The 19,599-nt window shown below is 34.8% G+C and overlaps 1 pseudogene; it reads left to right on the top strand.

The window, feature by feature from the left end:
• Window positions 1–979: 979 nt before the first annotated feature.
• LOC149181768 (organic cation/carnitine transporter 4-like) lies at window positions 980–16,918 on the top strand (annotated as a pseudogene).
• Window positions 16,919–19,599: the final 2,681 nt, after the last annotated feature.

Here is a 19,599-nt window from a genome sequence, read left to right as displayed (position 1 = left end):
GGGACGGGAACTCTTCTTTCCTTGAATTTTGTTTTTATTTTATGGGGAGATAATGGTATAACATATAAGAATTTTAACTTAATATTTTGGATAATCATCCTTAATCATTGTTTCAATAAAAAAATCAACTCCAAAGTTTTGAACCCTCGAATTTCAAGTCTCCTTTCCTTATGCATTCAGGGTTTATAACACTTTAGTAAATTATTTTAATAGACAATTAAATAAAAGATTGAAATGCTTTTTAAAATGTTATAAATTGATTAGTCTTTAGTTTTTACGGTTTGGGGGTTCAGGGTTTAGGGTTTCAGGTTTATGGTTCATGGCTTATAACAATTTAGTAAATGCTTTTAATAAACACTTAAATAAAAGTTACAAAACACTTTTTAAAATGTTGTAAAATGCTTAGGGTTTAGGTTTTAGGGTTTGTAACACCTAAGTAAATGCTTTTAATAAACACCTAAATAAAATTTATAAAATATTTTTAAAATTTTATAAAATACATAGGGTTTATGTTTTAGGGTTTCAGGTGTAGTGTTTGGGGCTTACGGTTTAGGTTTTATAACACTTTAGTAAATTATTTTTATGAACACTTACAAAATGACTTTTAAAATTTTATGAAATGATTAAGGTTTAGGGTATAGAGTTTATGGTTTTGGGTTTACTGTTTAGGGCTTAGATTTTAGGGTTTATAACAATTTAGTAAGTTATTTTAATAAAAAGTTAAATAAAAGTTACAAAATAATTTAAAAATTTTATAAAATGTTATAAAACACTTAAATGAAAGTTACAAAAAACTTTTTAAAATGTTATAAAATGATTAGGGTTTAGGGTTTCGGGTTTAGGATTTAAGGTTTAGGGTTTATAAGGGTTTAGTAAATGATTTTAATAAACACTTCAATAAAAGTTGCAAAACAATTTTTAAAATGTTATACAATGCTTAGAGTTTAGGATTTAGGGTTTAGGGTTTAGGGTTTAGACGATGGTCATGATCTTTGCATACTATGAGACCAACCGGCACTGCAACATAGAGAAACCCTTTGACGATTTCCTTTCCATGAAGCACGGGTTCGAATCCTGCAGTTCCACGGGATCTGTGTGTTCCATGTACGGAGGGAGCGGAGTTTCGACGGTTTCTGAATGGGTCTCGTTTGTGATCAGAAATATAAAGTTGGGCTTCTGAGTTGGGCTTCTGAGTCCGTGTTTTTCATCGCGTGTTTGATCGGTAATTTTGATAATTTTACCTCCGAAACTTTATATGCACTTTGCTGCCGCTAGATCATTAAGAATTTCAACTAATTGTTAAGAATTTGCTTCGTTACTGTTATTGGATCTTGATGTTTATTTACTGATGCCGGTGCAGGGATATTTGGACAATTGTCTGATTCTTCGCTGGGAGGGAAGGAGTGCTGAGGTTGGTTTGCAACGCCATCTTCGGTTTCTTGACGACATTCTCGCCCAATTTCTGGGTTTATTTGATTCTCCTTTTATTGACGGGAATTAGCACTGGCGGCGTTGGGCTGTCGTCGTTCATTTTGGCAACTGAACCCGGCCGTTGGCATGTCCACTTTGTATTTCTTTTCCCTCCGCATAGCCCTGCTTCCAGCTCTCTCCTACTTTTCTGGCAGCTGGAGATAGTCGCTTTGATTCCTTCGGCCTTGTATTCTCTCAGAAATGGTATGAATCAAATTTTATTTAATTTAAATATTTATGTTCATCTCTAATTTAAGTATTTATGTTCATCTCTACTCTAGTTTGCTGAACTAATTCCATTTCATTGCCTTGTAAATTGTTTGGTGCTATTAGAATGAAGGAAGGGCTGACGTTGCAGGGAAATGAATGAAAGAGGTAGTTGACATTGCTACTGTTCAAAGCGTACCTCGCTAAAGAAATGAAATGGAATCCCAATTTCAGGTATGTAGAGATGGCCATGTTTAAACATGGTGCTTTAGTACACGTCTTTGGCTCTAGATTAACCAATTTATCACTTACGAATTCAAGCACCATTGGGACTAGGTTTTTAATGACTTCCCACAGCTTTGTATTTGGGTTTAATGTTTTGTGTATTAGTTTAGTTTGTGGTTTTCTTCTATAACCTCTTTTTTTTAATTAGTTTAACCAATAGTGCATCGACCATGGATTTAATCCTCTGTTTCTTCCTCAATAATTTTATTCTTCTACATCAGCCATGGATTTAAACCTCTCTTTCATCCACAATAATTTCTATTACACTTGTGCATCAGCCATGGATATAAGCTTCCATTTCCTCCGTAGTAATTTCTATTTCCCTTTTGATGTGTGCATCAGCCATGCATTTAAGCCTTTATTTCCTCCTCGGTAATTTCTATTTCCCTCGTGCCGTGTGCATGATTTAGGCCTCTGTTTCCTTCTTAATAATATCTATTATCCTTGTGGCGTCTTGTGCATCTTCCATGGAGGCTGTGACTCTTTCTTATCAGTGAATCACCGGTTTCTTCAACTTTTAAATTAATAATAATCCAATCATGCTCAGCTCTTTCGCGTCAACTCGCAATTCTCAGTTATATATGTAATATAGGTTTTCAAATTAATAATACGTACTACTATGTGAGTTGCTCTTTATTTATCTATCATTGGTTTATTCAACTTTTAAATTAAAAATAATCGAAATCAACTCAGCTCTTTCGCGTGAATTAGAATTCTCCGTTATATATAGCCATCTTTCACTTCAATCCTCTAAAATTAATTTCGTGTCAATTGGGAATTCTCCGTTATATATAGCCCTCTTTCGCTTCAATCCTCCCGAATCAGTTACATTACATTAAAACTCAGCTCTTTCGCGCCAATTGGAAATTCTCTGTTCTGTATAGCCCTAGCCCTCTTTCGCTTCAATCCTCCGAATCAGTTACATTACATTTGCCTTCTTTGGGATTCAATTCAACGCCCCCATCAAGTCCGGCAGCTTTATCTTCCTCCTCCAGTGTTAGCTAGTCCGCGTAGATTTGAAACGGCGGCCCTCTACCATTCGTACAGGCTTTTCCGGGAGATAGTTAAAGCGAGATAAAATGATATTTATTTCTCTCTTACTTTTACTTCCACACGTTCGGTGGAGAAACCTATCGTGCGTTTTATTATGTGTATTTTTTCTTCTTATATTTATATATTTATATGCTATATTGTAAGTTTGTTTATGCAAATGACTCAGAAATAACTCCCTCGCATTTTTTTTCTTATATTTATATGTTATATTGTAGGTTTGTTTTTGCAAATGGTTTAGATATAACTGTTTTACATATGTTTTAGGAAACGTGTGAAGAAAGGCAAAATTTGTTTTTATTTTTTAAATATATAATTTAGAAAGGATTATTATTTTTATATAAAAAAGAAATTGATAAAAAAATTTATATTTTATTAAAAATATGTGTTTTTTCTCTAATATCTATATGTGGTATTGCATGCAGATCTAGAGAGAAAGGAGGAGGGAGAGTGAGAGAGAGAGAAGGGGAGAGAGGGAGACAGTGGGGAGGATAAGGAGAGGGAGAGGGAGAGGGGGAGCGGGAGAGACACATAGAGAGATATGTTGGTGCAGAGAGGGGGAGTGGGAGCATGAAGGGGAGAGATCGAGGGAGAGGGTGGGTGAGAGGAAGCGAGAGAGAGACAGTGAGAGTAGGAGAGAGAGTGCGAGAGGGAGAGGGGGAGCAAGAGAGGAGGAGGGAGAGTGAGAGAGGGGGGTGAGAGAGAGAGAGAAGGGGGGAGAGGGAGATAGTGGGGAGGATAAGGAGAGGGAGAGGGAGAGGGGGAGGGGGAGAGGCACATAGAGAGATATGTTGGTGCAGAGAGGGGGAGTGGGAGCATGAAGGGGAGAGATCGAGGGAGAGGGTGGGTGAGAGGGAGCGAGAGAGAGACAGTGAGAGGAGGAGAGAGAGTGCGAGAGGGAGAGGGGGAGCAAGAGAGGAAGATAGCGGGATAGGGAGAGAGAGGGAGAGGGAAGGGGAGAGGGAGGAGGAGGCAAGGGAAGGAGAGGGTGATGGCCAGAGGGAGAGGGAGAGGGAGGCAGATAACAGGGGGGAGAGAGAGAGAGATATGAGTGGGAGAGAGGAGGATAGGGAGAGGGAGTGGGTAAGAGGGGAATGGAGAGGGGAAGGGAGAGAGATAGGTGGGAGAAGAGAGGGGGAGAGGGAGAGGGGAGCACAAGCGGGAGGGGGAGAGAGGGAGAGAGAGAGGGAGAGGGAGAAGGAGAGGTAGAGGGGAGAGAGAGAGCGGGAGACAAAGTCGAAGAGGATAGCGTGGGGTGAAGAGAGCGAGAGAGGGGGAGAGGGATATGGTGAGAGAGGGAGAGGGAGGAGAGGGGGACGAGGATGAAAAGTAGGAGGGAGAGGAGGAGGGAGTATGATAGGGGGAGGGGGAGAGGGATAGTGGGGAAAATAATGGGAGAGCGGAGGGAGGGAGGAGAGGGAGAGAGAGAGACAAAGGGAGTGGGGGTAGGAGGGGGAGAGTGAGGAAGGGAGTGAGAGGTAGAGTGAGAGAGGGAGAGAGGGAGAGAGAGGGTGGGCGGGAAGGGTTAGGTGATGGAGAGGGGGAGAGGGTGGGAGTGGGGGAAGGCGAGACGACGGGAGAGGGGGAGAGGTAGAGGGAGAAGAAGAGGAAGTGAGAGGAAGAGAGAGAGCGAGAGAGAGGAGGGAGGGTGAGGAGGGAGATAGATGGAGATAAGGATAGAGGAGGGAAGGAGGAGATCGAGAGAGAGAGAGAGGGAGAGGGAGAAAGAAAGAGATAGGTAGAGGGAGAGGGGGAGAGAGAGAGAGGGAGGGAGAGAGAGAGAGCGAAAGGGGGTTGGAGAGGGGGAGAGAGAGAGAAAGAGGGAGATGGGGAGAGAGATAGAGAGAGAGAGGTTGAGGGAGGCAGGGACAGAGAGAGCTAGATATAGAGGGGGATGGGAGAGAGAGCGATGAGGGAGAGAGAGGGAGAGGGAGGGGGAGGAGGAGAGAGAGGGAGAGAGGGGGAGGAGGAGAGAGAGAGAGAGGAGAAGGAGGGGGAGGAGGAGAGAGAGAGAGAAAGAGGGGGGAGCGAGTGGGAGATGGAGAGGGGGAGTGGGAGAAGGAGGGGAAGAGAGATGGAGAGGGGAAAGGGGAGAGGGAGAGGCAGAGAGAGAGAGGAGGAGAGCGAGTGGGAGATGGAGAGGGGGAGTGGGAGAAGGAGGGGAAGAGAGATGGAGAGGGGAAAGGGGAGAGGGAGAGGCAGAGAGAGAGAGGGGGAGAGGGGGAGAGAGAGAGAGGCATAGAGGGAGAGAGAGATAGAGAGGGAGAGGAGGAGTAGGAGAGAGAGACGGGGGAGAGAAAGGATGATAGGGAGAGGGGGAGGGAGAGGAGTAGATAGGGATATAGGTGGGGGGAGAGAGGGGGTGGGGAAAAGTAGGATTCAGAGAGCGCGAGCTGGAGCGGGAGGGGGGGAGAAGAGGGGGAGAGGGGAGGGAGAGAGAGAAGGTGGGGAGGCGGAGGTAGCGAGAGACCGAGAGAGAGATTCAAAGAGAGAGAGAGGGAGGGGCAGGGGGAGGGAGAGGGGGAATTATACTAGGAGAAGGTAGGAGATGCAGACAGAGATAGAGAGGGTGAGAGAGGGAGATAGCAAGGGGAGAGTGAGGGAGAGGGAGAGGGAAGGAGATAATAAGAGGAGAGGGAGAGAGAGAGAGAGCGGGTGGGAGGGGGAGTAGGAGGGAAGGAGCTAGAGGGAGAGGGGGAGAGGGAGGGAGGTAGAGGGGGAGATAGAGGGAGGGGTGAGATGGAGGGAGTGGGATAGAGTGAGAGAGAGAGAGGTGGGGTAAGTGAGGGGGAAAGGGAGGGTGGTAGAGGGGGAGATAGAGGGAGGGGTGAGATGGAGGGAGTGGGATAGAGTGAGAGAGAGAGGTGGGGTAAGTGAGGGGGAGGGAGAGAGTGGGAGGGAGATAGGGGGAGAGAGAGAGGGAGAGAGATAGAGAGATGGAGAGGGAGCGAGGGAGAGATAGTTGGAGAGGGATATGGGAAGGGGAAGTGAGCAAGAGAGGGGGAGTGTGAGAGTGATAGGGAGAGAGACAGAGAGAGGGAATAAGAGGAGGGGGAGGGGTAGGGGAGAGAGAGAGAGAGAGAGAGAGAGAGAGAGAGAATGTGTGTGTGAGTATGTGTGTGTGTGAGAGAGAGATAGTGTGGTGGTGGTGTGGAAAGGGGGAGGGATATGGAGAGAGGGAGAGGGTGGGGGAAGGGGAAGGAGAAATGGCATGAGAGGGGGATAGGGAGTGGTAGAGAGAGAGGGAGAGGAAGGGAGAGCTCGGGAGAGAGGAGAGAGGGAGAGGGGGAGAGGGAGAGAGGGGGAAAGAGAGAGGGAGAGGGGGGAGAGAGAGAGAAGGAGCAAGAGAGAGAGAGAGAGAGGGAGAGAGAGAGATGGAGGGAGAGGGAGTGAGAGAGGTAGAGAGAGAGAGAGAGGGCAATATGGAGGGAGGGAGTATGAGAGAGTAGAGAGGGGGAGGGAGAGTGGGAGTGAGAGGGAGAGAGGTTTGGGGAGAGGGGAGGAAGAGGGGGAGAAAGATAGGAGAGGTGGAGAGGGAGGGAGAGAGAGTGGGTGAGGGAGGGAGAGAGAGATAGCTAGAGTGAGGGCGATGGGGATCACGAGGGAGAGGGGAGAGAGAGATATCTTCTCCTTCTCTATCCCTAGAACTACAGATAAACTTCATTTCGAATACCGGCTTTGAAGGTAAATCTAAAAAAAAGGCGTGACAATCTACAAAGTTCCAAAAGATATTGAGTTCGCAGAAACTAACTCAAAGATATTTTACTAAAAACTAGTACTCCTCGGGGCTCTTTCAAACACAATGAGAATTGAAATGGGTACCATCGAGTAAGACATACCAAGATATATGTTTTTCTTACTTTTGAATTTTCCATCATGTATAGCCAAAGAGCTAAATATGTAACCATTTATAGTATTGAAAAAATTTCACGAAAACTAAGTTAAGGATATTTTACTGTAAATTCCTACTCTTTGGGCTATTAAAAACAATTACAAATCAAAATAAGTACCATATGGTAAGACATACTAAGGTGGGTTTTTTGATTAGTTTTGTTTGTATTTCAAACAATTATAAATTAAAATAAATACCATAAGGTAAGACATACTAAGGTGACTTTTTTTATTAGTTTTGAATTTCCCATTGGAAGGGCTAAGCATGTAATCATTTCTTCTATTTTTCAAAGAAAAGCATATTTTGTTCATTTTTTTGAAAAAGGAGCATAGAATGCTAAGGGAAACCCGTCAATAATAAAAAAGAACCTAAAAGAAGAAAAGAAAGGATGCATCTAAATATGGTAACAACTAAGTGTGATGTCAACACAAAAAGATATGTATGATTACCATACCTTGTAAGTAAAAGTAATTGTGACAAATTGGAATAGATTCTCTTCAACTCAATGGCAATTGGATGGTGAAGTGATTAAAAAAAAAACAAAGGATATACCAAGTATGCAGCTCTTGTTGAGACAACAAGGGAGAGCAATTATTAAGGAATACATTCTCTAAATTAAGAATTTTCTTTCTCGTTTCTAGGATAAACTTTTAGTTTTTCAATATTGTATAAAAACTAAAAAAAACTAACAAAATATATCTAAAAACTACAAACAAAAAATAGCAAGGCAAAGTAAGAAGCGAAAAACACAAAATTCTTTCTACACTTTAAACCATACAAAGAAAAGTGTGCATGTTATTTGAGAAGACTATACTAAAAAAATTTAATTTCACAAATCGAATAACCAAAATAAGATAAATTATCTCTCTCCATATCATTAACAAAAAGTGGTAAACGCTGTAGTAATTCACTATAAAATGTACTTTAAAATATTTAAAACCTTTAGTATTAATGTAGCTTTAAATATTTAAAATGTATTTCAATTATCAATATTAAAAAAAAATAACACATTTAATAGAAATTTAGGTAATAGCACAATTATATTAGTTAAATGACTTGTGAATGTTTATACATATCAGGTTGGTAAGATTTAAAAAATTATGAAATTAACTATTTTATTATTATCAGTATTAGTATTATTATTATTATAGGTTAATGATATATTTATTTAAAGCATAGAAGAAGATTTTTATCAATGAATATTTATATAAACTTTATTATGGAGTTTATTACTCTATAAATAGGGAATGCTAAATACCATGGGCCAAAGTCATGGCCTCTGAATATCACATGCCGAGAGTTGGAGAGATATATTATGTTATTTATTTTTTATTTTATTTAATAGTTGTTATATGAAATTTAATGGATATTAATATAATATTTTATTTAAAATTGTAAAGCAATATGTATGTAGGGTAAGTATCTTGATAAATATGCAAAAATGTTTTTAATAAGTTTTAAAAAGGGCAAGTGGATTTGCGCGTGTGCGAATCTTTATAATGAATCATGCAATTTGGTCTTGATAGGGTCTTTGGTCTTGATATGAATATAGGAATTAGTGTAGCCATATAAATGAAATGGCTAGCAAACTCAGATGAACATCAAAGCACACATGTCATGATGTATTTCACATAGCCAAGCCAAAAAAACACCATGAACATATTAAAACTCCTAATTAAATTTGTATTTAAAACTCAAAAAAATTGTCTTCCATAAAAAATTTATATTTATTATTGGAATAGGATTCTTGTCCATTTTACTTATTTAAGAAAGAAACTTACGTAGTGCTTTTAGAAATGTAACTGAATATCGTTTATCAACCCTAACGTAGATGGATTTGAGATTTTTGAGATTTAACTGCCTATGAGGCAGTTGGGTGAATGGGATTGTTTTAAACCAAGTTGGGTGAATGGGATTGTTTTAAACCAATTTGTGTAAACTGCAAGTCACATATATATTTCTATGAATTATTATTTAGTATTTACATTTCTCAACTATCACTACTCTTCCATTTTTGTAGTTAGCCGAGTGAAAAACATTTTTTTGTGCTGTAGAAGACTTGAACATTTTTTTAGCAGGTGAGCTTTCCCTCTTTTGCATGGCTACTATTCTCAATGTCCCAACTTGATATGGCTTGGCTTTTTGAAATTTATGATTTTTTTTTCCTACCCACATTTTGGTTCCATCTTAGGTATGTGTTTAATAGTTTTCTCAGGTTATGCATTTCACCATGAACATTACACGTGCTTAAATTAAAAGCCAATTGAATTAACTTGATTGTGTTTTCCTATTTAATATTCATGAAAACTATTGTGGTAGTCAATGTTCATTGTAGACCTTGATATTAAGGAAATGAGCTCAGTTGGTTATAGGAAGAATGTTGGTTTAGGTATATATTCTTGATGTGTTTTTGGTGATTGATGAAGTTGTCTTGTTTGTTAGTATTTTCCTCATTTTTTGGGGATTCATTTATTCAATTCTAGTTGTTTGAATTAAAATGAACAACTAAGCTACATTATCAGCTTGAAGCAACATTTTCAATAATTAACGATTTCCCTTATAATTTACAAAAAGCCATGGTAACAAATATCCTTCATACAATGCTATTAGGTTGATACCATGCAATATTGAGGCATGATAGATTACAAATAATTTCAAACCTTTTACTATGTAGATAAAGTACAATGTTTGGTAATTTCACACAATTTTCTACATAGTGTTATAAGTTAGTTCAACTTTTATCTTTGATCATTGATTACCCGTAATAAAAGTTTCCATGTCATGACTACATATATCCCTTGCATGGCAAAACCTAGAATTTTGTTATGTTGTCATCTTCAATAGTTAATGTGTTGCATTGAAGCATTATGATTAAATGAGTTAATGTGTTGCATCGATGCATTATGATAAAATGAGTAATGTGTTGCATTATGATAAAATGTTCTTCCTTGTTGTCTCAACAAGAGCATATCTTTTTGTGGTGTTTTCACAATTAGTTGTTAGCATCTTTAGATGCATTCTTTCTTTTCTTCTTTTAGGTTCTTTTTTATTATTGTGTGGTTTTCCTCAGCAGATATGCTCTTTTTTCAAAACAAGAGCAAAATATTTTGTTCTTTGAAATAGAAGAAATTATATTTCGTGCTTAGCCCTTCATCTATGCTCAATTGGAAATTCAAAACAAGTGAAAACTAACAAATAAGATCCACCTTAGTATGTCTTACATTATGCTACTTATTTTAATTTTTAGTTGTTTGAAATTGCCACAAAAGTAATAAAAAAAATCACCTTAGCATGTCTTACATTATGGTACTTATTTTAATTTTTATTGGCCTGAAGAGTAGAAATTTTCACCACAAAATACTTAACTTAGTTTTCATGAAAATTTCGCAATACTAGAAATGGTTACATATTCAGCACTTTGGCTATGCATGATGGAAAATTCAAAACTAAGAAAAACAGATATCTAGGTATGCGTTACTTATGGTACCACTTTTAATTTTCATTGTGTTTCAAACAACCCAGAGGAGTACTAGATTTTAGTAAAATATATTTGAGTTAGTCTTCGCGAACTTAATATATTTTGGAACTTTTTTAGATTGTCACACCCTTTTTTTATTAACCTTCAAACTTGGTATTCGAAATGAAGTTTATTTACAGTTCTAGGGATAGAGAAGGAAAAAGGTATCTCTTACCTTTCTGAATTTCTTTACTGCGAATATTGTTTGACTATATCATACCAATTTTTATTTATTTTGTTGAGGTTAGGTTTTTTTGTATCATTAGTTGCTAATGAGTAGATATTTGTGAATCCATTTTCTAGAAAGTGTTAGGGAATTAATTAATTCACTAGAAATATTATAACTCTAAATATTGAGAGTGATAACATTATTTGAATTTGTATATATATGTTTGTGATTTTGCAAATGTTTTATGTATTTATGTTTGATATTTTGAATTAAAATTGTCTAAGCTTGTGTTTACTTGAATTGCATGTAACATTATTTGAATTTGTATATATATGTTTGTGGTTTTGCAAATGTTTTATGTATTTATGTTTGATATTTTGAATTCAAATTGTGTAAGCTTGTGTTTACTTGAATTATATGTATATGTCACTTGTTTTGACGGTGTGTTTAGTTGAAGTGTGTGTTTGCTCGTTTGAAATTGCTTATATATGAGTGGTTTTGACAATGATTATTTTCTTTTGTATTTGGACACGAAATTGTATATTTGCTTATTTAAACTTGTATTTTGTATGTTTATTTTATTGAAACTGCATATATACGTGAATGGTTGTATGAATGTTTATTTACAAATATCTGTATGTAATTTGAAATTGTAATAATGTGTTTGTTGTATTGAATTATGAATTTGAATGTGCATGTATAATGTAGATTTTAATTTGTATATTACGAAATTACTTTTATTTAAAGTTGCATAAGAATATTTTAGTGTTTTCTTTTATTGACATGAAATTTTATGTTGTGTGTTTAGTTGAATTTGTGTATTGTGTGTTTATTTATTTTAACTTGTACTTTGTGTGTTTCTTGATTTGAAATTGGATATATGTGTGTGTGTGTTTATTTATTTTAACCAAATACAATTAAAAAATAAAAGGAAAAAATACAAATCTAATTATAATTAAAACTCATTATAATAAATAAACATTAAAATATTATACACTAAAAATATAAGACTTAATTAAATCTATATAAAATACACATGTTCAAGTTTATAATAAAATTCATGCCTAATACAAATCAACATAACAAACAAAAGCATTCATTAACAAAACACTTGGTAAACAAACTTAATCAATTTGAAATAAACAAAGATAAAATATACAATTTCAAATGCAACGGAATATAAAATTTAAACATATACATTCACAAACATTGACAAAGCCACCTACACATACAAACATTTGACAAAACATATTCTCGCATGTTTATGCAATTTTAGAAAACACCTAGAATACAAATTTAAATAAGCAAATATACAATTTTAAAATTTTAAATATCAAACACAAAATACAATTTCAAATACAAAAACACATAATATACAATTCCAAATAAGGAAACACATATCATACAATTTCAAGTCAATACAAAGACAAACACTCAAGCATGCCATTGCAACATTAAGTTTGTACAAAGTGAAAACCTACACACTATTTACAGCTACAAAATTAATTACAAACACAATTCAATACAACAAACAAACACAATATTACAATTGTATGTTGTGTGTTTATTTGAATTTGTATATTGTATTTTTGTTTATTTTGACTAGTACATTGTATGTTTCTTTATTTGAAATTTGATATCTATGTCTGTGTGTGGGCGCTTTTATTTATTTTAACCAAATACAATTAAAAAAGAAAAATAAAAAATACAAATTTCATTATAATTGAAACTCAATATAATAAATAAACATTAAAGTATTATGCAATAAAAATATAAGACTTAATTAAATCTATATAAAATACACAGGTTCAAGTTTACAATAAAACTCATGTCTAATATAAATGAGCATAACAAACACAATCATTCATTGACAAAACACTTAGTCAACATACTTAATCAATTTCAAATAAACAAAAATACAATATACAATTTCAAATGAAATGGAATATAAAATTTAAAGACATACATTTACAAACATTCACAAAGCCACCTACACATACAAACATTCGACAAAACATATTCTCGCATGTATATGCAATTTCAGACAACACCTACAATACAAATTTAAATAAGCAAATATACGATTTTAAATTTTTAAATATCAAACACAAAATACAAATACAAATAAAAATACAAATAATATAAAGTTCCAAATAAGGAAACACATATCATACAATTTCAAGTCAATACAAATACAAACACTCAAACATGCCATTGCAATATTAAATAAGCAAATGCACAATATACAAAGTAAAAACCTACTCACTATTTACACTAGAAAATTAATTACAATCACAATTCAATACAACAAACAAACACACTATTACAATTGTATGTTGTGTGTTTAGTTGAATTTGTATATTTTATGTTTGTTTATTTTGACTTGTACTTTGTATGTTTCTTTATTTGAAATTGGATATATATATGTGTATGTGTGTGTGTGTGGGCGCGCTTATTTATGAATATTTGTATTGTAGGTGACTTGAAATTGTAATACTGTGTTTGTTGTATTGAATTGTGATTGCAATTAATTTTATAGTGTAAATAGTGCGTAGTAGGTTTTATATGTTGTGTGTTTAAATTTTATATTTCATTGCATTTGAAATTGTATATTGTATCTTTGTTTATTTGAAATTGATTAAGTATGTTTACAAAGTGTTTTGTCAATGAATGCTTGTGTTTGTTATGCTGATTTGTATTAGCCATGAATTTTATTATATACTTGAATGTGTGTATTTTATATATCTTTAATTAAGTCTTATCTTTTTATTGTATAATATTTTAATATTTATTTATTATATTGAGTTTTAATTATAATGAGATTTGTATTTTTTCTTTTTTCTTTTTTAACTGATTAAGATATATTTATATCTTAACCAGTTAAAATTATATATATATATATATATATATATATATATATATATATATATATATATATATATATATATATATATGGTTGATAAGTTAATTTGAACATTTGCAACAAAACATAAATATTTTGATAACATAACATTTTAAGATAAAAAAACATAATTAGTAGCTATTTTTAATAAATATTAATACCATAACAATAATAATGTGACTAAGGCAAAACTTTATCACAATTTATTTTTATTGATGTTAATAAATTGATATGTTTTTTAAAAATATCCATTAACATCATTAATCATTTAATAGCCGAACAATAGTGGCAATGAAGAAATTCAAAAAAGTAAGAGATGCCATTTACTTCTTTATCCCTAGAACTGTAAATAAAGTGCATTTCAAATACCACGTTTAAAGGTTGAACATAATTGTCTACAACGACCATTGAGTACCACACTAGTTTGCATGAATATTAAATAGGAACATGCAACCAAGTTAATTCAATACGATTTTAATTTAAGTACGTGTAATGTTCATGGTGAAATGCATACTTCCATAAAACTATTAAGAACATACCTAAGACCAAATTAAAATGTGGGTATGAAAAAAAACATAAGTTTCAAGAAGCCATATCAAAATGGGACGTTGAGAATAGTAGCCATGCAAAAGAGGGAAAGTTGGCACACTAAAAAATGTTCAAGTCCTGTACAGTGCTACATCTTGTTAGCAAATCAAGAATAAAAAAAATGTTTTTCACTAGGCTAACTATAACAATGGAAGAGTAGACGAAATGTAAATTCTAAATAATAATTCATAGAAATATATGTCTCACTTGTTGTTGACACAAATTGGTTTAAAATATTCCCATCCACGCAAGCCCCTCATATGCTGTTAGATCTCAAATCCAACTACATTAGGGTTGAGTTGACACAAATTGGTTTAAAAAATTCCCATCCACGCAACCCCCTCATATGTCACGGTAGATCTCAAATCCAACTACATTAGGGTTGATAAACAATATTCAGTTACATTTCTAAAAGCCCTTAGTAAGTTTATTTCCTAGAAAAGTAAAATGGACAAGAATCCTACTCCAGTAATAAATAGAAATTTTTTATGAAAAACACAAATTAAGTATGAGTTTTAAATACAAATTTAATTATCAGTTTTGAGATGTTCATGATTTTTTTTGGCTTGGCTCTGTGAAATATATCGAGAGGTGAGTGTTTTGATGTTCATTTGAGTTTGCTAGCCATTTCATTTATATGGCTACACTAATTCCCATATTCTTATATATCAAGGAGGACACTCCTCATTGTAAAGATTCGCACGCACACAATTTTCCACTTGCCCTTTTTAAAACTTATTAAAATTGGTTTTTACAAATTTGTCAAGACACTTACCCTAAATACATATTGCTTTGCAATTTTAAATAAAAAATAATATTAATATACAATAAATTTCATATAACAAGTATTAAATAAAATAAAAAACAAATAACATAATATATCCATCAAACTCTTCAATCCTAAAGCCTTTCAACACACTACCACAAACATCCCAAAAATAAATAAAATTTTAAAATAAAAATTAAATGAACACTCAATTATAAAGTGCAAATAAATAAATAAAAAATATAAATTGAAGCCGTGTTGACAAGATGTGTGTTTGATATTTCCCTTCGGAAAAAGCATGGCAACAAAATGAACCTCACAAGAAAAGAATTGGCCCAACGTGGATGTAAAAAGCATGAACCTGACAGCAAAAACATATACTTGACATCTTTTTTCAAAAATAGAAAGCACAAGAATAGAAATTTAAAAAAACCAAAAGCATCAACCCATCCTTTTCCAAAAAGGAGAAAAGTAAGAATTGAAATTTAAAAAACCAATAAATAATGAACTCTCAATTCAAAAATGGACGGGAGAATTCAGACGATGGCAGCTCAAGCATTTTGTGCTCTACAGTCTCGCATGGACTCTGGAGGTCTTTCATACAATGGTCATGATTTTTGCAGACTATGAGCCCAACTGGCACTGCAACATAGAGAAACCCTTTGACGATTTCCTTTCCATGAAGCATGGGTTCGAATCCTGCAGTTCCACGGGATCTGTGTGTTCCATGGATCGGGCGTCATGGGGCTGGGACGGAGGGAGCGGAGTTTCAATGATTTCTGAATGGGTCTCGTTTGTGATCAGAAATATAAAGTTGGGGTTCTGCAGTCCGCGTTTTTCATCGGGTGCTTGATCAGTAATTTTGATAATTTTACCTCTGAAGCTTCATATGCATTTTGCTGCCTCTAGATCTTTAAGAATTTACAGTTATTGGATCTTGATGTTTATTTACTGATGCGGGTGCAGGGATGTTTGGGAAATTGTCGGATTCTTTGCTGGGAGGGAAGGGAGTGCTGAGTTTGGTCTGTATTTGCAACACCATCCTCAGTTTCTTGGCAGCCTTCTCGCCCAATTTCTGGGTTTATTTGATTCTCCATTTATTGAAGGGAATTAGCATTGGCGGCGTTCGACTATCGTCCTTCGTTTTGGCAACTGAACCTGTCGGGCCGTGTAAGAGAGGACGAGTTCGCATGTTGACTTTGTATTTCTTTTCCCTCGGCATAGCTCTGCTTCCAGCTCTCTCCTACTTTTCTGGTAGCTAGAGATATCTGTACATAGTCGCTTCGATTCCTTCGGCCTTGTATTGCCTTTTCGTTCTGCCATTTGTATCAGAGTCCCCCCGATGGTACCTCGTCAAGGGCGGGCTGGAAGATGCCATGAAAGTCATGAGATCGATTGCGGCCAAGAACAGAAATCTCTGTCGGCGAGAGTATCGTTGGCATTGGACGGGGACGAGCACACTCCTGCAGAGCCTGAGGAACCATCGGGAAGCCTGGTGGACGTATTCAAGTCGCCCGTGACGTGTATGAGGATGGTTTTAATAGGGTTCATCTGATTTGTATGTGGTGTAGGGTATTATGATTCGTATGTGGTGCAGGGTATTATGGATTAAGCCTGAACATGGTAAATCTGAGTACTAATTTATATGTGTGTTTTTTCCTCAATGCAATCACAGAAATACCTACCTACGCCCTCATGGCAGCTATGCTCGACAAATTTGGAAGAAGGGCGATGCTCGTCTCCACCATGCTGTTGAGCGGACTGGCTTGTCTGTTGGGAAGCTTTATGTCGACGGTACTCAATGTTTAGGGTTCGAATCTCGATCCAACACTAGTCACATGGGATTCTTCACTAGCGTGCAGTTAGCGAGTGGAGTCGTCAGAATATTCGGTATGGCGGGGGCGTATAACTTGATATTTATATACACATGCGAGCTGCTTCCGACAGTAGTCTGGAATGCAGCTCTAGGTTTAATTCAATTCTATTTAATTTCATTTCAGTGTCTATTATGTTCACCTTTGCGAGAGCTAATTCCATTTCATAACCTTGTGTTTCTGTTGGGTGCATTGTAAAAATGAAGGGCTGGTGTTGCAGGGAAATAAATGAAAGAAGAAAAGAAGTGGTTGTTGTTCCAAGCCTAGTCTATCTAGCTAAAGAAACAAAATCGAATGAAATCCCAATTCCAGGTATTTGTGTCTTTTTTATTAGTTTAAACTAGGCGCTTTAGCCATTTTTATTTTGAATTTAAGGCTGTACTTCCTCCTCAATAAATCCTTTTTTTTTTCATTGCTTCAATTAGCCGTTGCACGCATGTCTTACGCTCTAGCTTGAACAGTGTATCTTTTCCCCTAGGAATTCAAGCATCACTGGATCTGTATTATTTGGATTTGATTAGTTTGTAATTTCCCTGTATAACACCTCTTTTTATTTATTAGTTTGGCCCATGGTCGTGTCTTGTGTTCTTTGCTCCTTTAACCTGTGGTTTGGTTGTTGTTTTTTCCCGTTTTGGTATAACTTGTTTAGTTGTGTATTAGACATGGATTTAAGGCTCTATTTCCTATTCAATAATTTTATGAGCCATGGATTTAAGCCTCTGTTTCCTCCTCAGATGTGTCCACCATACCACCTCTATTAAATGGAATGAATTTTTCATTTAAGGCTCTATTTCCTCTTTAGTTATATTACCCGGTATGAATTTAATGCTCTTTTTCCTCCTTTACGAGCCATGGATGTGTCCACCATACCAATGAATTTTTCATTTAATGCTTTGTTTCCTCCTCCATAATTTTAACCATATCATTTCTATCCACCTTTGTAAGCATGTCTCTCGATTCAGATTCAGCTTAACTACTCAAACTCATTAATGGAACCAACTTCCCACTTCTATCATCTTGCGGTTAGCCTTCCTTTCTTTTGACACGTTTATTAAACTTAATAATACATACATATAGCTATGTTATGTGAGTTACTCTTTTTTTCTTATCATCACTGGTTTATTCAACTTTTACATTAATAATAATCCAATTCAGCTCAGCTCTTTCGCATCAATTGGGAATTCTCTGTTATATATGTATAGCCCTTTTTAGCTTCAATCCCCTGGAATCAGTTACATTACAACCTTCCCCTTCTTTGGGGATTCAATGCCCCCCTCCAAGTCTGGTCTAGTATTAGCTAGTCCCTCTATCATTCCTACTGTTTTTTCCCAGGATAGTTTAAGCCACATAATGGCCCTCTAGATCTGTTGTTTTATATTTTTCACATCTGTTGTTTTATATTTTTCACACAGCTGCTAGAAAACCTCTCATACATTTTAAAATTTTGTTGTTTTATATTTTTCACATAGCTGCTAGAAAAGCCTCTCATACATTTTAAAATTCAAATTAATTATATCATTACATATAATCGTAATTCATAATATATATTTTATTCAAATTATGTTTATTATTTTTTGGATTATTTCATTAATAACAATATTTGTTTATTTATTTATGACGTGAAAATTATTGCATGGTTGTTTCTAGGAATGACTCATAAATCACGGTTATAGCAAATACATTTACGAAAAGTGCGAAGGAATGTAAGTTTAATGTATGTTTATTTCGTATATGCGATATAAATTATTATTACTTATATAAAAAAGAATTGATAATTTTGTTTTCATTATCTATATATGCGATATAAATTATTATTATTATTTTTATATAAAAAAGAAATTGATAATTTTGTTTTCATTATTTATATATGCCATATAAATGATTATTACTTTTATATGAAAAAATAAACTGATAATTTTTTATATATCTCGTTAAAAATATACATTTTTCTCTAATACTTATGTGGTATTGCATGCAGATTTATTTACACTAAGGACTTCACCTTCTAGTTTTTCTAATATTTATGTGGTTTTTCATGCAGATTTATTTACATAAAGGACTTTACCTTCTAGTTTTGCAGAAAGGGTTTTGGCCAAAGTAAATATTGATATAGTTATATATTATTCTCTTCTCAAATATTGTAAGAAAATTATGCACACAATTATTAATAAGGTTACTTTTTATGGAAGAGGTTAAAAATACCCCTTCCAAGTGCTCAAGGAGGATGGGGCCCCATTCTTCTTTGACTAGTGTAGTATTTCTTGTTTGTGTTGATTGATTTTCTTTAAACTCATATGCATCACAGAACAATTTTTTAAGATACATTTATTTTATAGCATTTATATTTGAAGCATGTCATGTTACAATTCAATGATCATCCATTCATATTATAACACTTATCACAATTGCATTTAAGCCAAAAAACACTTACATTTAAAAAAGTTTAAAAGCTTTTACACAAATACAAATTATAAAATCTTCCACAGTGCATTGAAAAACACTAAATTTATCTTTCTAATTAACAAGCCTTTCTAATTAACAAGCCCTTCATATTGGAATTTTTTTTTTTGCCCTTTTCTATTCAGTTTTCATTGCCTTTTAAAGCTTTTTATATTGTATTAGTTTATATATTTATATAATTAGATAAGATTATACACATATAATTTAGCTTGTTACATTGGTTAAATTCTGAATGGTAGGATACATATTTACATATTTGAAATTGTATATATATGGTTGTGGTTTTCAAAATGTGTATTTGTGTTGATATTTTGAATTCAAATTTTGTACCATCTTTTTTTGTTCATTTGAAATTGTGTAAAATTGTGTTTAATTGAATTGCATGTATATGTGAGTGGTTTTGACAGTTTGTTTATTTG

The sequence above is a fragment of the Pinus tabuliformis genome, chromosome 3_2 (assembly GCF_031772625.1).
Source record: "Pinus tabuliformis cultivar Carrire ecotype Pingquan chromosome 3_2, CPIR1, whole genome shotgun sequence".
NCBI lineage: Eukaryota > Viridiplantae > Streptophyta > Pinopsida > Pinales > Pinaceae > Pinus > Pinus tabuliformis.
Note: the sequence above shows the minus strand (reverse complement) of the source record. Positions and strands in the feature narration are given on the sequence as shown.